This window comes from Pinus tabuliformis, chromosome 2_2 (assembly GCF_031772625.1).
Source record: "Pinus tabuliformis cultivar Carrire ecotype Pingquan chromosome 2_2, CPIR1, whole genome shotgun sequence".
Classification (NCBI taxonomy): domain Eukaryota; kingdom Viridiplantae; phylum Streptophyta; class Pinopsida; order Pinales; family Pinaceae; genus Pinus; species Pinus tabuliformis.
The window spans coordinates 400,620,155-400,636,710 of NC_142300.1; positions in this window are offsets into that span (position 1 = coordinate 400,620,155).

Below are 16,556 nucleotides of genomic sequence, written 5' to 3' on the forward strand. Positions count from 1 at the left end.
ACTCCTCCGCCATCCGATCAGTTCTACCAAGATCCAACAGCCCACACTCATTCCACTCCTGCCTCTTTCAATATCCCCCACCAAGTCATCTCCACCGTCTATCCTCCCGATCCAATAGCCAATCTTTCTCCCTCATCCAGCTCGTCCATCTGCCACGCAATCCATGTCCCTTGACCATTCTTTGCACTTGAAGGATGAAAGTGATCGGCTCACCAATACCAGTTGCAGTGGCTCCTCAACAACCAAATTTAACAGACAGCATGGCTGAGGAGGAAAAGGACAGAGCTTGAGTGTGTAACTACATTTAGTAGTTATGGAACTGCATGAATACAAACACCCCAGCTGCCTAAGAAGACAACAGAGCATTTGAGAAGATCCGATTCACCCACTGAGACAAGTAAATGCACTCAAAGACTCCATCAGGAAACTAAATGTAGTTGGTGATCGATTATGACCCCTCCATACCTAGAATGGCCACACGCCCTCGTATTGGAGCTCTATATATACCCAGAAACAAGATGTAATCAAGGTTGATGGTTGTTGCTTTGATGTAAGGTTCAACTTCTAGAGACTGTAACTATTTTGATACTTGTAGCATCTCGTCTTCATTTTCAGCTAATACAAGCTTCTTTTGTTGTTGATTGCTCACTTTTCATTCTTCTTATGTTCTAAGCTATGCCTGATAGGCTCTATTTCTGAGCTCTTGATGTTTAGCATTAGAGAAGTTGTCATCCTATCTCTGTGTTAAAGTCTTGTACGTATCAGTGAATCAGTTATTCAGGTTTCTTCTCACCTAATGCCAGAGAGCTATCATCCTGTCTGTGTATTAGGAAATTATATTTGCAGACTTCTTTACTGGTTGCAGCCGGCCATCACATGGTTTTATGCATCTGCTAGTGTGGTCAGTATTCTCCATATTCACCCAATCCTTAAACTGTGAGTAATTGGTGGTCTAAAGCCTTGTAGTTTGGGGGTGTTCACGCATGTCTGGAGTTAAGCAAAGTAGAAGTGGTTATCTGGCTTGAAAAAGCATCATTCCTTCCATTCATCCATTTGCAACATTAAGTTGAATTTGTATGTTCCTGAGCATCTCCGAGCTACAACCTAGGAGAGTTTCTTGGGGTGATAACATTAATTAGCACCGTTGCCAGGGAGAGGAGGTTGAAGCTCATCTTCCCTGGGAGAACGACACAATTCAAGCTTTTGATGATAGACAAAGTCTGGACACATTTCTAGTTGTAAACATTTATCTGGCAAGTCTACTGGAGAACCAACCTAGTGGCGGCTCCACATTACAGTTCTGGCTCAGTTTGTGAGGCATACCTAGAGAAATCCTCAAAAATCACCAGCTAACCCAGTGCCTGACCCTGAGAAGATTGCTAAGAAAAGGAAAACATCACATAAAGGAGCAGCAGGATCAGGTAAGCCTAAGAAATCTTATGTAGCTCTGCAAGAGAAGATTATAGCTGAGGATATACAGTTTGAAGATCTAGAGCCTAGCATTGGTAGTGAAGAAATACCTGCAAAGATTCATAAAGCTCCTTATTCATCTAGTTCCCCTTTGGATCTCAGTCCAAAGAAAGCCTCCCATATACTCCCTCATACTCCCTTGTTTCTGTCATCCATTTCACTGCTCCCTACTGTTCAAACTGCCAGTGTCCTTCCACCTACCCCAGTCATGGCAGACCAGCAAGCACCCACAAAGATGGAAAGATTCATAGCTGCTAGGTATGGACCCCTAGTCTTGCCTGTCCCTTTGAATGCCATGCCTGCAGGAGAATATCAGAAATATATGCCTAAGTTCACTGGTACAGAGGGAGTAACAGCCGAAGAACACCTTGAGTCTTTTTGTAGTTATGTTGATAACCTAGATATCAGTGAAGATGATGTGTGGATGAGGGTGCTTTTCCAGAGCCTTGATGGAGAGGCCAGAAAGTGGTTCAGATAATTTCCCCCTAGGTCCATAGTAGACATTGAAGCCTTAGACGATGTATTCTTGAAGCATTGGGGAGATAAGAAAGACCTGCTCTATTACCATACAGAGTTTGGGAACCTCAAGAGGGAGAATGGGGAATCATTGCCTGATTTTAATAAAATATTTAACCGTATGTATAGTAAGATACCAACTGAAATAAAGCCTACCCCCACCTCTACCAAACTCACCTATGCCAATGCTTTTGACTCTGATTTCTGCCTACTCTTAAGAGAAAGAAGATGTGCCACTCTAGTTGAAATGCAAGATGCAGCTCTAGAGGTGGAATCGAATATCATGGCTGCAGAAAAGCTCAAAAGTCATGCTGATAGAAGGAGGCAGAGAGGTGAGGCTTCTTCTTCCTCTACTTCATCTTCAGAGCCTAAATTAGACAAAATGACTAAAATGATAGAGTCATTGGCTGTTGAGATATCTAAGCAGAAAGTTGAGAAGAACTCCAAGAACCCCAAATCCATTCAGAAGAGCAAATGAACAACTACAAATCATTTAGAGGGGTGAAGAAGCTAATGAAGAACAAAGAGCTAAGGCTCCTTTCCAGAACATAGTCATGGAAGAGGAGTAGTTTGAATAAGAGGATGAAATTCATTGCATGGAAGATAAGGGCAGTGCTGCTTTCTTGACATTGGCTGCCTATGAAGAATCATTACTCCAAGACCGAACCAGTCAGGAGTGGGACAAAGAGATTGTTCTGCAGACTAGTGAACAGCAAAGATATAATCTGAGGTCAAAAGGAAACAATGTCAAGGAGAATCCTGCCCAGAGAGCTGCTGTCCCAACATAGCAATAGAATATTAGGCAGAAAAGACCAGCAGCTGATCCTGTTATACCCAAAGCACCAGCTCAAGAGGTAAGAGGTCCTGACAAGTCCCCTTCCCCTTTCAATTTTGAATCAGAAGTCCAGAAGTTAAAAATATTTGTGCCTCTGATATAACTTGTAAAGAGTGAGGTATTTAGAAAGCCTATCCTTGATGCCTTTGAGCTAAAGGCCTCACAAGCCTCCCATGACTATGTAAATTTGCAAGATGATAAGCCTGCAATTGTGCTTAGCCCAATGACTGAACCTTCTGATAATAGCTCCCCATCATTCTATGTCTCCTTGATCATCCATGAAAAAACCCTCCATAACTGCCTGCTGGACACCGGTGCCAGCCACAATCTGATGCCTAAATCTGTCATGGAAAAGTTAGGCCTTGATATCACTAGACCATATCATGACTTATTCTCATTTGATTCAAGAAAGGTAAAATGCCTAGGATTAATCAAAGACCTAGCTGTTACCCTAACTCAGCTGCCCATGAAGAGCATGATGATGGATATTGTGGTAGCAGATGTTCCCCCTAAGTTTGGCATGCTGTTGTCCAAAGGGTGGATTAAGAGACTAGGTGGGACATTATAGAATGATTTATCTTATGCCACTGTCCCAGTCTTTGGAGGAGAAAGCAAGAGATTGTACAAAGAAGCACAGCTGGCCTACATGATTAGTGACGAGAAGAATCCTTCTAATCATCCCATTTATGTTGTGGACACTAATTTTGGAGCATGCATTCTCCAAATTGAAGAATCCCATAAGGCCTCATTGCAGCTTAAGAAACAAATAGTTCAGGCCGAGGGAGAGCAAGGAAGTCAAGTTTGGGAAATGTTCTTTGATGGAGCATGTTCCAGGGAAACTGCAGGAGCGGGGGTGGTGTTGATTTCTCCAAAACAAGAAAGCACACATCTGTCTTTTAAGTTGGCTTTCCAAGTCACCAACAATATAGCAGAGTATGAGGCTCTAATATTGGGCCTTAACGCAGCTAAAGACAGAGGAATCAGAAACATAAAGGTGTTTGGAGATGCTGATCTTATCATTCAGCAAGTGAACAAAACTTTTCAAGCAAAGCACCCAAGGCTAAAAGCATATAGAGATGAGGTATGGAGACTCAAAGATTCTTTTGATAATTTTTGTATCTCATATATCCCTAGAGTCAAAAATCAGCTTGTCGATTCCCTTGCTATGTCTGCTAGCATGTTTATCCCTCCCATGCATCCCAGACTAGTTTATGAAGTTCAAATGAAATATAGACCATCTTTGTCTAATAATGTCTAGCATTGGAAAGTTTTCGACGATGATGATGAGGTGAATAGGTTTCTTCAAGTCATTTATGAATTCTCCGAAATGCAAATTGACCAGGAGAATGAAGCCTTGGAAGAAAATCCCCAGTCCCAGATTAGAAACAAAATTGGCGAAAACAGCATTGTCCAACTTACCAGCAATCATATACCTAAAGGCCTAGTTCCATTAGAAAAGTTTTTTGACCAGAATGATGTGCCTTATAAGGCTGCCCAAAAAGATGATCAGTCGGTAGTCTATAAGCATAACATAGGGAGCCCCGATCATCCTAGATATATAAACATGTCCGCTCATTTGTCTGCCACCCAAAGTTCTGAATACTGTACTTTGATGAAGCGGTTTGCTGATGTCTTTGCCTGGGAATATAGTGACATCAAAATGTACGATAAAGAGATCATCCAACATAAGATCCTCTTGGAGAAAGACACCATCCCTTTCAAGTAGAAGCTGAGACCCATAAATCCTTTACTCCTTCCTCTGATTGAAAAGGAGATCAAGAAGTTGATGGCGGCCAAAATCATAATCCCTCTCAGATATTCGAAATAGGTGGCCAACTTGGTAGTGGTGAGGAAGAAAAGTGGAGAAATCAGGCTCTGTGTTGATTTCAGAAATTTAAACAAATGCTCAAAGAAAGATAATTATCCTTTACCCAAGATGGATCATTTGCTGCAGAAAGTCTCAGGAGCCAAAGTGATGTCTTTCCTGGATGGATTTTTAGGGTATAATCAAGTGGTTGTGCATCCAGATGACCAAGAGAAGACTGCATTCACCACTCCCTAGGGCACTTTCATGTATTCCAAGATGCCTTTTAGGTTGATGAATGCTGGAGAAACCTTTCAAAGAGCTATGGATATAGCATTCATGGGAGAGAAGGAAAAGTTTTCCTTATCTACCTTGATGATATAACAGTGTACTCCAGCAGCCATCAAGACTATTTGCAGCATTTGAAGAAAGTGTTCCTGATGTGCAGAAAGTTTGGGATTTCATTCAATCCTAAAAAGTCACAGTTTGCTTTAGAAGAAAGCAAGTTGTTAGGACATGTTGTTTCTGTTGCAGGTGTCAAAATTGACCCAAAAAGAGTAAGAGCAATACAGGCTTTGTCTGTCCCAAGATCAAAGAAGGATATACAGTCCTTTCTGGGCAAGATTAATTTTGTAAGGAGGTTTATCCCAATTTTTGCAGAACTTGTAAAACACATTACCTCCATGTTGAAAAGGGGGTCAGAAGTCAAATGGACTGATGCAGCAAGAAAATATTTTGAATCCATCAAAAGGGCTATTATGGAAGCTCCTACTTTAATCAGCCCAGATTACAGCAAGGAATTCCATATATTTTCATTTTCCTCTGATGACACCCTTGCAACAGTTTTGATGCAAGCAGATGAGGAAGGCTCAAAGCATCCAGTCGCATATTTCAGCAAAACCCTAAGGGATGCTGAGCTGAGGTATGATATCATTGAGAAACAAGCATATGCTCTTATAAAGTCCTTGAAAGCCTTCAAAATTTACATTCTGCATTCCAAGCTAATTGCATATGTACCCTCTACTTCAATAAAGGATGTTCTAATGCAACATGATGTTGATGGAAGAAGGGCTAAATGGATTGCAAATCTTATTGAATTCAACATAGAATTGAAGCCCACCAAACTGGTCAGAGGTCAGGGTCTTGCCAGATTAATGGCTAAAGAAAATTGCAGAACGCTCAATATGAATTTGATAGGCATAAATTCAAGAGATAATTAGGCATCAGAGGAAACAGCTGAACCAGGGAAAAATCAATCATTGGCAGAAAATATAGCTTCTTGTGAATGGTATTCTGCCATGGCTCAATTCTTGCTGAAGCTAGAAATCCCTCTGGGCCTTAGTTCAAGCCAAGCCAGAACTATTAAGCTCAGGGCAACTAGATATTGTATTCATGAAAATCTTCTCTACTAGAGGGACGCCTCTGGGATTCTTTTGAGATGTCTAGACAAGAAACAATCCATGGAGGTTACGCAGTAGTTTCATTCCAGCATATGTGGAGGGCATCATTATTGGAAAACTACAGCCCATAAGATTCTCAGAGTTGGGCATTATTGGCCCACCTTGTTTGCTGATATTTTTTCATTTGTTAAATCTTGTGACAAGTGCCAAAGATTTGAAGGGAAGTAGCACTTGAAGTCCGTGCCCTTAAAACCCATATCTGCTAGTGGCCCTTTTCAGCAGTGGGGCTTGGATTTCAATGGAGAAATCAATCCACATTCCAGTGGCCAACACAGATGGATATTAGTTGCCACAGATTACTTCACTAAATGGATTGAGGCCATCCCTACCAGAAAACTTGATCATCATGTGGTCATGAGGTTCTTGACAGAGAATATCTTTGCCCGATTTGGTTGTCCACATAAATTAGTCATAGACAATGCAACAGCCTTTAGGGCAAGAGAATTGGTGGACATGTGTGACTCAATGGGCATCAAACTCGTTCATTCCACCTCATACTACCCTCAAGGCAATGGTCTAGAAGAATCTTCCAACAAGAGCCTGATAAGGATAATTAAAAAGTTGTTGGAAGACAAAAAAAAGAATTGGGATTCTAAGCTCAAATATGCATTGTGGGATAGCAGAGTTACCACCAAGAAATCCACAGGGAATTCTCCATTCAAGCTGGTATATGGCACTAAGGCTGTATTCCCAATTTAGTTAACCCTCCCTGTGGCAAAGTTCTTGCAAGAAGAGCAGAATGAGGAAGAAGACATGGAAAAAAGGATCACTGATTTAGCAGAGGTACATCAAATCAAAGAATAGCTGGTTGAAAGGTCAGCAGCACATCAGCAAAGAATCAAGGAAGCTTTTGATAGGAGGAAAAAAACAGATAATTTTCAGGTTGGAGACTTGGTTCTTAAGTGGGATGCACTGAAAGAGAAGAAAGGAAACCATGGGAAGTTTGATGCTTTATGGACAGGGCCTTTTATCATTTCTCAGATCCAAGGGAACAACACTTTCATACTACAAAGTATGGAAGGGGAGATAGTCTTTGATGGCCCATTTGATGTCATTTTGTCAGTTTTAATATAGGCTTAATTAGACTCCATGCCCAATGGAACACTAGGAAATTTGTACTGATCTGGTTGTTGAAGGAAAGGCAATGGTCTATAGTTCTTAAGACCTCACAGGGAGGATCTCATCCCCAGAAGGAGCCAGTGTTAGCTCTGCCACATATCTTTGATTTCTAAAGGTCGGAAGTGAGCTTGGTACTTAGCCATGCTCAAAAGAGACTCACAACAGTCATTTTCTCCTTCCCTTGCACCGCTCATTCTCCCTTCATCAGTCCTAAAAACAATTAATTCCTTTATTGGGTTCGCCTTTAATCACTATCGCAAATCACATCCATGTGTGTATAAAGGTTGCGCCCCTCAGCTTCTACCGATGCGATATTGCGATGCGATCTTATCGCAATGGCATCCATGTGTGTATAAAGGTCGTGCCCCTCAACTTCCGCCAATGCGATATTGTGATGTGATCTTATCGCAATCGCATCCATGTGTGTATAAAGGCTGCACCCCTCAGCTTCCACCGATGCGATATTGCAATGTGATCTGATCGCAATCACACATCGCCATACGTAAAGGCCCAAAATCACCAAAAACCAATCCAACGACTTCCGTCACGCCCGATCACTCCTCCACCATCCGATCAGTTCCGCCAAGATCTAACGGCCCACGCTCATTCTGCTCCCACCTCTTCTGATATCCCTTGCCAAGCCATCTCCACCGTCTATCCTCCCGATCCGATGGCTGACCTTTCTCCCTCATCCAGCTTGTCCATCCGCCATGCAGTCCACGTCCCTTGACCGTTCCGTGCACCTGAAGGACGAAAGTGATTGGCTCACCAGTACTAATTGCAGTGGCTCCTCAACAACCACATTTAATAGACAGCATGGCCAAGGAGGAAAAGGACAGAGCTTGAGTGTGTAACTACATTTAGCAGTTATGGAACTTCATGAATACGAACACCCCAGCTACCTGAGAAGACAACAGAGCACCCAAGAAGATCTGATTCACCCACTGAGATAAATAAATGCACTCAAAGACTCCATCAGGCAACTAAATGCGGTTGGTGGTCAATTATGACCCCTCCATACCTAGAATGGCCACACGCCCTTGTATTGTAGCTCTCTATATATCCAGAAACAAGATATAATTAGGGTTGATGGTTGTTGCTTTGATGTAAGGTTCAACTTCTGGAGTCTATAACTATGTTGATACTTGTAGCGTCTTGTCTTCATTTTCAGCTAATACAAGCTTCTTTTGTTGTTGATTTCTCACTTTTCATTCTTCTTCTGTTCTAAGCTGTGCCTGATAGGCTGTATTTTTGAGCTCTTGATGTTTAGCATTAGAGAAGATGTCATCCTATCTCTGTGTTAAAGTCTTGTATGTATCAGTGAATGAGTTATTTAGGTTTTTTCTCACCTAATGCCAGAGAGTTGTCATCCTGTCTATGTATTAGGGAATTAGATTTGCAGACTTCTTTACTGGTTGCGGCCGGCCATCACATGGTTTTGTGCATCTGTTGGTGTGGTTAGTATTCTCCATATTCACCCAATCCTTAAACTGTGATTAATTAGTGGTCTAAAGCCTTGTAGTCGGGGGGTGTTCATGCATGTCTGGAGTTAAGCAAAGTAGAAGTGGTTATCTGGCTTGAACAAGGATCATTCCTTCCATTCATCCATTTGCAACATTATGTTGAATTTGTATGTTCCCGAGAATCTCCGAGCTACAACCTAGGAGATTTTCTTTGGGTGATAACAATAAACATATATGTGATTCAAATTTTTGCTGTATTTTTCTCTTGTTGTGACACACTTTTATTTGATTGCAAAAAATTGATTCATAGGCCAATTCCAACTTTTCAAGCTTGGAAAACCATGGAACCATTTGAATACCCTAATCAAAAGCATTCAATTTTTGATGATGAACTAATAGGAAATATGAAATGCATGTCATGGCTCTTACCCTTTATCTCCATTTTCCTCATATAATGAATCTCCCTCATATTCTGGAACAAAATCACTAGGACCAATTGTAGGCCTTTCCTTCTTTCGGCCAACAAAATTGGATATCAGAGTTGCTTTCCATATTTTCCCAACCTTTTAAACTGTAGTCAATTCTTGTGGATGTAAAACCATCCACCTCATGAAATTATGGGAGACAAGGAGTTAACATTATGAATATAGGTCCCACAGAGATGCACAAGACACAACATAGTCTGAAACATAGATTAGTTCCATGTTGTGACTTCAGTAGTGGGTTCCTCACTGCAGAGTTAAGCACATAACATGGTTATAAAAAGCTTTCTTAACATGTAATGATCTCAACACTCTCAAGTCTAACAGTAACTACATACTCACCTAGACTTCTGGTAATCCTCCTACCTACTTGTTTGGCAACTTTTCTTTCTTTTCTTAACTCTGATGGACAAAGAAAAGAATTGAATTGCATAATAAGATAAACAAGTCAAATTACACTTTGAAGAATACACTCAGATAAACTATTACAATACTTGGGCTCTCTATTTGTATCATTTTCACGTGAAGGCTAGCCTCTCTTCTGAACACCAAGACCACTGACCAACAAGGGAAACATAATCCAAACATAAATACTGTAAGACAATTATTGGAAAATTTCAATTTCAACTCTAGTCAAAGTCCCCAAAATCTAATGTAAAAAGTCCAAGAGAATTGCCTAAAATTATAAAATCTATTTCAAAGGAAAAGGGTTTTCAAAACCAACCAAACTAGAACCAGAACCAGTCAATTTAGCCAGTTTGACCCTAAAAGGGGATGGGCTGGCCCTTGAACTGGTTCAGTGACTGGTTCCATATCAAACTAGCTAGTTCTCATTCAACACAAAACTAGTTCGATAGGCCAATTAAAGTGGTTCATAAATTTTAAAGCACATAACGAGTTCAATAATCAATATTTTATGTATTTTCTAGTAAATTAGTTCATAAATTGATTCTGAGGCCAATTACAACTTTTCAAGCATGACAAACCATGGAACCATTTGAATACCCTAATCAAAAGCATTCAATTTTCCATGATGAACTAACAGGTAATAATATGAAATGCATACCATGGCTCTTCCCCCTTATCTCCATTTTCCTTAGAACATGACCCTCCCTGCTATTCTAGAACAAAATCACTAGGACCAATTGTAGGCCTTTCCTTATTTTAGCCAAAAAAATTGGATATCAGAGCTGCTTTCTATATTTTTCCAACCTTTTGAGATGCAACCAATTCTTGTGGATGTAAAATTTTCCACCTCCTGCAATTATGGGAGACATGGAGTTAACATTATGAATATAGGTCCCACAGAGATACACAAGACACAACATAGTCTAAAACAAAGATTTTAGTTGAATACAACTATATATTCTTAAACAAATATTTTAGTTGAATACAACTATATAAGGTCATCAGGTATCTTTTATTCTCTCACAAGCAATAGTCAGAATGTTTCTAAAGACCCTAACAAATTAAGCACAATATGACATTCCAAAGGGAAGGATAACTATACATACTGCCTGCATTGATTATAAGTTCAAGGAGGCACAAACAGAGTATCCTTGGCCCAACAATATCCATGGAGAGAAACTTCCTCTTTCAACTTGGTGTCCTCCTCTTCTGTCCATTCATCCATCTTCAATGAAGAATCAATAACATTGCACCACCTGTCCCGAAAATGTTATAAGGAAGTTTTAACGAGATTCTTGAAGACCAAAACTGAAAATCCTCCATATATTACTTATAGTTGACATTTCATAATGTCTTCTACTTATTGAATATAACCAGCAAATAGTACAATGATACCTTTCTTTGCATTGGACTTTAGTTCGACAAGGAAGTGAGGATCTCCAAACCTGATAAGTATATAATTTTACATAAAGAAGAGGCATTTGTTGATTCATCCTACTGTAGGTTTTTTCCACATGATAAATTGTCTCTGGTACATACTTAGAAGTGGTCAACACCATAACACACCTGTTAAATGGATTTTTGAACTTATTTAATTGCTTCACTCTTCTGAAATAGGACAGTAAAATCCTTGTAAACAAATCCTACTTTCTGAACCCAACATTCAAGGGCTTTATGCGATGGAACAACAAGAGACACATAGTAACTATGGAATGTATATGCATGTAAAATGATATTGTCCAAATAATGGCCATCTAGAAAAGAGAAACTACCTAGAGCATATTAAGAAAGCAGAAGTGTTGTGGGGAAAATTGCCTATGCAGGACGATCCTATCCACCTAAGGTGTGACAGTGCCTTAGCAACAAACGAGTACAGCTATTCTGGTTTCTTCCTTTATGAAATGTGAAAGAAGGGAGATCAATAGACTTACCGGTGTCTTCTGTTTGTCCCTCGATCCGATCTCTCTTCTCTTTGGGTGTTCACAGCTACTTGCCTTCTTGCTTATCCAGCTTCAACTTCCTGCAAGATCACAAGAGAACAGCTACTTGCGACAAGAGAACAGCTACTTGCGACAAGAGAAGAACACTACACAAAGACAGATATTCACATTCATAACTAGTTTAGGATTAGAAATAAACCAAATACGCTAATACATTCATACATCAAAATACATCAGCATATAGGAGAAACCAAGATAGCTTTATTGATGAATAACAAGGTTCAGGAAGAGATACAACCCAGAGGGCTCCAATCCAGCATCTCCTTCCCAGCAAATGGAATTCCTATCTTCAGCCCCTTCAAAGCATTAAGCACCCAATGATTCCAGTCTCAAACCAACAGCAATTCTTTGCAATAACAAAATTCCAGCCTCTAGATCTCATGGAGGAGAGATCCATATATAGATGTTTGGAGAGAGGATGAGTCAGCTTGAGATCTAACTAGTGTCCTCTCCCTCTGTCAGTTCTTGAGTCCACTTGGAGGTTCTTGCTTCCACTTGGAGATTCGGAACCTCTTACTCATCACCAGTCGAATTCCCTGAGGCAAGTGTCATTTTGGAAGCTTCCTGGGTTTTGACACCTTGAGAAATGAGCCTGCCACTTGTCCATTCTCATTCAGCGTAGGTAACCTTTGTTCCAGTTGACATTCAACGCAGGTAGCCAGTGTTGGCTTTGACATTCAGCGCAAACAGCTAGTGTAGCCACTAAAATGATCCTGAATTGACTTGTTTTGAGCAGTTTTTGGTGGAGAACTTCTGTGAATTGCTGTGGTTTGTTAGCCTTGTTCCTCTAGGGGTAGGAACAACATGTTTAGGGACTTTGGATCCCTTAGATTATGGAAATTTCATGCTCAATGCTGTAAGGCACAAAAATGTCTACAACAAGAAGTTATAAACCCTTGAAGCAAGATGAATATAAGCAAATGAAGTGTTGTCAAATATGATAGATGATTAAATTTGATGGTGAATGATTCCTAAGAAAAGTATTTTTATGTTAAATTTGAGGATGAGGCTTGTAAATGCTTCAACAACCACTAGCCAACTTCATCCCAATATCCAAATAACAATAAAACTCCTAGTGCCTGCAAACCTTAGCTCTAGCTGATCCAAGCCCAAATGATTGCAAAGACACCCTTTACAACCATTATTATTATTCAAAAGTTCAGTTATATATTAAAACAATAGAAAAAACCATAATGGAAATATGGATTAGATGCCATATTTTACTCCTTTCCAAGCACTCTTGAGACTTAACTGCATCCCTGGAAAGTCCTTACGAGTGTGCAAGAAGGCTTCTCTTTTAAATCTATTTTGATTCATCTCAAGATTCAAACTAATTGGATCTTGGAACAACATCCTAATTTTATTAAAAATAATATAACCTAAAACAAGAATAAATTGAGAATGAAAGGCATCCTAATCTAATATTGAGTTGGAAAAACCAGGAGGGACAAGCACTAGAGACTCCACAAAGTATCTTCATCATGCCCATTTATTACTTTGGATGAGCTTGAATGTTTTTTGGCAAATAACTTCCATATCAAAGTGCTTCTCTGATATGAAAACTTTTAAGATACACAAAATTTGATTGCATGCATTCTAGTTTCTCACTGATATTGATAAGAGTATATAGGTAAATGTCAAGAATTTCACATCTATTGATGCTTGATTCCATGTCAGAAAAATACTTGGGTCCTAAACTTGGTGTGGAAAAAGACCTATAGAACAACCTGTTTACAATGGACCATATGCTCAAGCATGATAGATTAGGCTCTCTTCACACATGCTTGATCAATTTAAGGGCACTATTTTCTACATCTCGCTATGATTTTTCTCTATCATCCAAGTTATTGTTTATGAGACTTGACTTGAACTCTAAATGAAATGGAAAAATATGATAACTATTTTCCCATACAAGATGAGCTATTCTCAATAGTTTTTGTATGATCTGTATTCAAGAGTTCATGTGTGGTCTTCAGGTTGTGGAGAAATACATTACTCTTTACTATCTTCATTTACATGTTACCATGTTAAAAATTAAAATTCCATCATTTATGTTGATTCTAATCAAATAATTCATTTTCAAGGTTCCCTAGACATCTATCCTACCAAGTTTTGTTTATATTATTTACTGACAACTTTTCCTTTTGTAATATAAATCTTTTAGTCTTAGTTGTTTCCAGACCTTACAATATTTTGGCTAACCATGGTTGACAAGATTGCACTACAAGTGAAAGAAATACTTTCACATGTTGAGATCACCAGAAAATAGAGGGGATCAAATGGAACCAACAACAAACCCAAAATCCTACAATAAGTAGGGGAAAAACAACACTACAATAGAGTTGAGCCATAAAGTGCACTAGAGAGGGGTCACCAAGCACTATACAAAATAAACCCATGAACAATAGAGTGCAACACTTGATATAGGTGACCTTAGGCATAAATAATTTATTAGAGAGATCAAGAAGATCACAAGATGATATATTACAAATGAGAGTTCTAGTGTACATAGACACAACTCAAGTAGGTTAGGCACTTTCCTAGGGATGGTTTATGGGCATACATCAAGCTAACTAGGTTGGCCTTAACCACAACCTAGTAGTATAATAAATGATTACATTAATGCCTAACCAAATGCATTAATGACACAATATGAGTGGACTGTATCCAAATGTCAGGATTAAACTATTCCCAACATCACATAACACTTGTTTGGCATTAGACATTTATCATATCGAAAAATTTTAACTAGAAAATTAACATATTAATTTTTTTAAATATGACATCACCAATGTTCTTGGCTCGCTAATGTGTAACCTTATTTTTACTCCTTTCAATTATACCTATCTTAGGTATATAAATAAAAAATACAATTTAATAGCTAGATGGCATTGGCTTATAAAAGCTAAAACAGGGATATACTGAGAAAATTGTTTTCTATTGTATAAGAACTGCATTACATAATAGTGCACTAGTAGTAACTTACGTATAAGCATCTATGGAGATAATTCAAATTTAAATGGTAATAGTGAAAACAATTTCTAGAGGAATGTAACGAACAAACAATGTCATAACATGACTTCATCTTATTTCACTAAGCCTATGAAAGAATGTGAACATATAAAGCATATAGGGAACAGTTAGGACAGAATTACAACTACGTTACCAAGGAAATATTTCAACACTAGACTATTGGATGCTTATGAATATAAGAGAAAGGATTGTATACATGGTTTCTATACAAGAATTTTATACCAAACTGTCATAAAGAAAGTTAGTATATAAGTGCATAGAAAAGCCTAAGCATAATGGTTCTATAATTTATACCAAATTGTCATAAATAAAGTTAGTATATAAGTGCATAGAAAAGCCTAAGCATAATGGTTCTATAATGCCTCACTGGTGAAGAAAAGGGGAGATAAAATTTAGGGAAACAAAACCAAGAGTCTTAGCTCAGGCAGGGTGAACATTATTCCTAGAAATTGAGGTATTTCCATTGGTTCATGGTTCATAATACCTTTACAAAATTCCATGGTTTGTATCTTGGGAGTCAAATTTTTTTAATAGTTTCTTTCTGTGTTTGACAGTTAGTCCACACTACACTCCAACTCCATTGATAGGGTTTCATATACTACAAAATTCATTGATGGTGAATTGTTCAACTTGAATGGAATAGAAGTGAGGATGGGATTCCCCTCCCCATTACAAAGAAACTATCAATAAGCTTCATCAAGCAAAAGAAAAGTAGAAACAGTCTTACTATCCAGATTAGAGTGGGATCTTCCACCAAGTTGAAAAGCCCAAGGTCTCTCTAAACCAAGTCCTTTTCTGCATATTTGTGGGAATATAACCCTCTTTCTAGAAAATAATGAGTTTGATTTCAAAGAAATAGAACAGATAGAACAACTTAGATAACCATAACACAGTCTACTTCATTGTCATTCTCTTGAACCAACAAGAGAAAGAATTAGTTTTCAAAGTAGGACCTTGGTTCATGAGAAGATTCATGAAATATTAGACCATGTTCATCCAATGGAAGACTTTCCTACAATAGCTATGTGGGTAAGACAACAAAACACTCACTTCAATTTAGCATACCTTGGATTTTAATGCCATTGGTGATACATGGGTAAAACCCTAATATGAGTACATGTACAGTTGTACCTGGGGGTCCAATTCTTTGAATCCATGCCCCTGTACCTGTAGAAATCCCCAAAGAAGTTTTTCTTAGGGTGGACCCTAAAAATAACTTGGAAAGTTTGAACTTAAGCTCTTTATGAAATCTTCTACATTCTGAAGGTACTTATATGGAACATAAGTGGGGATGGGATTCCCCCTCCCCGTTACTATAGAAATTCTCAGTGAGCTTCTTTAAGAAGAGGGTAAAAAGTTTCAATTGGGTTAATCTCGGGTGGTTGGGAGGAATGATTGTCTTCCTCCCCACCTAGATTCAATTCCTGCTACTGACATGTTGAGTTAATATTGAGTATATTGTTGTAATGACTTCAATCATTGTTGTTGAATGGCCTTGAACCCCGAAGAATCTCTTACCTTTTCCCACAGGCTATAGGATGAAGTGCTTGGCTACACAGGGGGAAATCATAAGGGAAGTAGAAATTGTCTCATTGTCCAGATCAGAGTGGGATCATCCACCAAGTTGAAAATCCCATCGTCTCTCTAAATCAAGATCCAATAATAGAAGGTAGTATTAGGTTGAAAGACCAAGTCCTTTTCTGCAGATTTATGGCATTATAACCCTCTTTCTAGACAATAATGAGTTTGATTTCAAAGAAGTGGAGCACAAGGAACATCCGAGATAACCATAACAGAGGCTACTTCATTGCCATTCTCTTGAACCGGCAAGATAGAGACTTGGTCTTCAAAGGATGAAATTGGGTCATGGGAAGAGCAGGTCAATTCATGAGATATTAGACCATGGATTTCATCCAGTGGAAGACTTACCTACAATAGTTATGTGGGTAAGACAACTAAATACCCC